Source organism: Coffea arabica, chromosome 2c, assembly GCF_036785885.1.
Source record: "Coffea arabica cultivar ET-39 chromosome 2c, Coffea Arabica ET-39 HiFi, whole genome shotgun sequence".
NCBI lineage: Eukaryota > Viridiplantae > Streptophyta > Magnoliopsida > Gentianales > Rubiaceae > Coffea > Coffea arabica.
The window spans coordinates 34,897,761-34,902,295 of record NC_092312.1 but is presented as its reverse complement, the minus strand read 5'-3'; the positions used below and the strand labels follow the sequence as shown (position 1 = coordinate 34,902,295).

General features: G+C 37.4%; 1 pseudogene; it reads right to left on the bottom strand.

Annotated features, from left to right (window-relative positions):
- Window positions 1-2,632: 2,632 nt before the first annotated feature.
- LOC113727250 (histone H3.2-like) lies at window positions 2,633-3,042 on the bottom strand (annotated as a pseudogene).
- Between the last annotated feature and the right edge of the window lie 1,493 nt (window positions 3,043-4,535).

The window sequence follows — 4,535 nt, the reverse complement described above, 5'->3', positions numbered from 1 at the left end:
TGATAGAGGGAAAGTACACAGAGCAATACAACAAGCTATGGGACTACTGCCTTGCAATTGAGGAAAAAAATCCTGGCTCTAATGTTTTTATGACTACTACAGAAAATGATGAGGGTGATGATCAATTTGAAAGATTATATGTGTGCATTGACGCTTGTAAGAGAGGGTTTTTGGATGGTTGCAGGCCTGTTGTAGGACTTGATGGCTGCCATCTTAGAGGGCCACACAAAGGAGTTCTCCTTACTGCTTTAGGGATAGATCCAAACAACCAATTATTCCCCGTGGTGTATGCAGTTGTTGAAATAGAAAACAAGCACACATGGAGATGGTTTCTCACAGAATTGAAGCATGATCTTCAGATCACAAATGAAAGAAAGTGGACTTTCATGACTGATAAGCAAAAGGTCAGTTATAGTTTCTCTTATGAATTGGATAATTATATTTTCTTGCTTAATTAATTAATGACAATAACCCATTTTTAGGGACTCATTCAAGCACTGCATGAGCTACTGCCTGGTGTGGAACACCGTATGTGTGTGAGACACATGTATAATAACTTCAAGAAAGAACATCCTGGACTTGCATTAAAAGATAGAATATGGTCTGCTGCAAGAGCTTCCTATGAAAGCAGATTTGCTAGTGAAATGGAATCATTGAAGGAGTTCGATGTAGAAGCATTCAATTGGCTAGTGAAACATACAACACCAAAGGAGTGGACCAGATCACACTTTAGGATACTTTCCAAGTGTGACATCCTTCTGAATAACTTATGTGAGAGTTTCAACTCTATAATTCTGGATGCTAGGGAACAACCAATAATTGGTATGTTAGAGACCATCAGATTCTATTTGATGGTTAGGATGGAGAAAAAAAGAGAGTGGATGAAGAAGCAAAAAGGTCAGTTGTGTCCCAAGATACAGAAAAAGTTTGAAAAAATTAAAGATGATGCTCGGACATGTATTGCTACTGCAGCTGGAGTGTGGAAATATGAAGTTAGATGCATGTGTGGGGATAGATATACTGTGGATTTGGTAAGTAGAACTTGTAGTTGCAGAAAATGGGACCTCAGTGGAATACCTTGTTCACATGCATATAGTGCCATCACTTTGACAGACGAAGAACCTGAAACTTTTGTTCATGATTGTTACTCAAAGGAAGCCTATATGAGGGCCTACTCTCCAGTTATATGCCCTATGGATGGAGAAGAATTATGGCCAAAGGCAAACAAGGGTCCTTTGCTTCCTCCGGAAAAAATCAGGTTGCCTGGAAGACCTAAGAAAGTAAGAAGGAGGGAGCCAGATGAAGTACCAGCTCCTAAGAAGAATTCAAAGCAAGTGTAGAAGTTGAGTCGAACAGGCCTGATGTCTTACAAGTGCAGGAAATGCAAGATGGCTGGTCACAATAGTCGAAAATGCATGATGGTTGAAATAAATGAAGGGAGTCAAGTTCATACTAGAGAGACTACTTTTGTTTCAAATAAGAAAAATAAAAATGCCACTGGTGTGCCTGCCAGCAGCACATCTTCTCATGAAGGATTTATGCCAGAAGCACCAATGGCAAGCCAGAATACATCAACTTTATTTACATCCAATCAAGTCTTCGAAAATAGAAACCATGTTCCAGTTCAGTAAATTCAATTTTGCTATTATTTCAATGTAATTTTGTAGTATCATATTCATTTTCAATAGATTAACCTTTTTCTATTGCTTTTCTTGCCCAGGAATCGAATGGTGAAAAGAACTACAAGTGTGGAGTGTGTCGTAGAGTCGGCCATACAAGGCGCACATGTCCTTCCACCGTTGCTGCTCTTTATAGGAATGCACTTTATTGAAAGAATATCAGTTGTGCAGTTGGACTTCACATAGTGTTCCAACTAAGCTAGTGTCATTGAAGCAATTTTTTTGATTGCTACTCCTGTTTTAGTTTCACTTTTGCTATTGTCCTAAGAAAGATGTTTTGGACCTGGTTTCTTTGGCATTTTGGTTAATAATCAAGTACTGCTACTTTATTGTGCAATACTAGAAGTTCATTCCAGCTTATCTTTTGTAATTTTTCAGTTTGAACCCAGTTTTCTTTGGCATTTTGGTTTGTAATCAATTACTGCTACTTTATTTGCAACGTTAGAACTTCATTCCAGCTTATCTTTTGCAAATTTGGTAATTCAGTCCAGCTTATTCCAGTTTCGGCTAAGTTTCTTTCAAGTTTTCTGCAAGAGCTTCTTTGGCCATTTATTAAGTTTTCTGCAAAAATTTAGTGGCAAGAAAGCAGGTGCAGCAACTGGTACAGGCCAGCCATCGTATCAAAATTTAAATTGAATTTATTTGACACAATAATCTTTCTGTAAGTTCTTTTGGAACAACTCCAAAAGCAACCGTGCAAAGACTAGAGCTACAAATTACTGCATCAATTATATCAAATTGTTATTATAGAGTAGCAGTACTAAAAGACTGAAACAAACATCATAAGATTTTCATTCATTTGACCACCAAATTTTCATTACAAAAACAGGCCACAAGGCAGAAGAAAATACAATCAGCCCATCTCAGCATTTCACTGATTTCCTCCATGTAAATCCAAATTTATATTCTAGATCTAAAATAAACTGAACCCGTTATCGAAAATCACAAGTTACTCAGGCCCTTTCACCCCTGGCCAGCTGAATATCCTTAGCCATAATGGTAACCCTTTTAGCATGAATACCGCAAAGGTTATTGTCTTCAAACAGCCCCACCAAGTACGCCTCAGCAGCCTCCTGAAGCGCCGCAACAGCACTGCTCTGGAACCTCAAATCAGTCTTGAAATCTTGAGCAATCTTCCTCACAAGCCTCTGAAACGGGAGCTTCCGGACAAGAAGTTCAGTGCTCCTGGTACTTCCTGATTTCTCGCAGGGCTACAGTTCCGGGACGGAATCTGTCGGGTTTCTTCACTCCGCCGGTAGCTGGGGCGGATTTCCTGGCAGTCTTTGTGGCCAGTTGCTTTCTCGGGGCCTTGCCTCCAGTGGATTTGCGGGCTGTTTGCTTGGTTCTGGTCATGATGGAAAGATTCGAGTCTGAGTCGTATATGTTTGTGAAAATGCCTGAGTTGAGAGAGATTTCGTGAAGATTGTGATGATTTGCGGCTTGGGGAAGGACAGTATTTAAACATGAGAATGGAGTGAAAATTTTTGAAGTTTTCGGGGATGAGTTTGGCGGGGGTGAAAATGAATTGTTGGATTTGAAGGAGGAATGGACGGTTCATATTTTTTAATTGTTTAATTTGTTTGTTAGAAATATATTTTTGAGAGTGATTTACCAATTCTACCCCTAAAATTTGTAACCGGATTGTTAGATGGTTTGATTCACAACTAAGAATTGATTTTTAGGATGTAAAAGCTTGGGTTTTTAAATGTGAAGGACCAATTTGATTCGTTTTAAAAGTGAGGGACGAAAAGAATTTTTTTACGAAATGTGAGGGATGAAACAGGTCATTTTCCCTTTACCAAAATACACCCCCTTATTTGATTTTTCGGATAGAATTCGTTATTTAAGTTAGTTTTTACAAAAAATGACCCGAAAGTGGCCAAAATGCCAAAAAATAGCCTAGTTTTTTATTTTTTAAAAACATTATAACCACCACTAAAAATCATAAAATTTATACCAAAACACTCCTTATGATTTTTACAACATAACTATGAGCTGAAATCAATAAAAAACAACAACAATATGACAAAATTAAAATAAAATAGTCCAAAAATGAAGAAAAATTATTCACATGCTTATAAAGTTCAAAACTTCAAAATGTTTGATCAACCCCACGTTTTCAGGCCTTGCACTAACCATAATTATCTATTTTAAATAAAAATATACACAATAATGGGTACTTTAATTCGATTTCCCATTTAAGCATTTTTTCAAACACTTGGCATGCATGCACAAAAAATATTTCCTTTTCCTTAATCTAGCTCAAGCCATTTCCCAAAATTTTAACAATACAACAACAATAATGCAAGACAGCAAAAACAGGAGGAAATAAGCAACGAAATATGAATTTAATGTGAAAAAAACTGAAAAAAAGAAGAAAAAAATACCTCTAGAATATTGCAATCACTTGGTTGAGCTTTGTGGTGAAATTCCTAAACCTCTGTGGTCTTACCGCTTGTTCCCTTTTTTGTTTGATTTGTGGATGGGTGTGTGAACTTAAGAGAGGCAAAAAGGGATGGAGAGTTGGGGTATTGGGTTTGAGCTGTTTGTGTTTTTGTTGGATGTTTTCCTTCTCCTTCTTTTGTGTAGTGTGTGATAGTTTTTTTTTAAAGGTCCAAATTGAGAGAGAGCCGAGAGGGATAGAGAGGCCGAGAGAGTCCTTTTGTTCCCTTCTTTTTTCTTCCTTTTTTGTGTCTGATGGTGTCTAGTACAAGTGTGCAAGTGAGTGAGGTTGGGAGGATAAAAGTGGAGAGTTGTTAGTCCAAAAATGATGGTCTTTACCAAATGAAAAGAGAGGTGAATGGATAAATGGAGTGTAAAAATGGTTTAATAGTGCATTTGGTGAAACAAAATGAT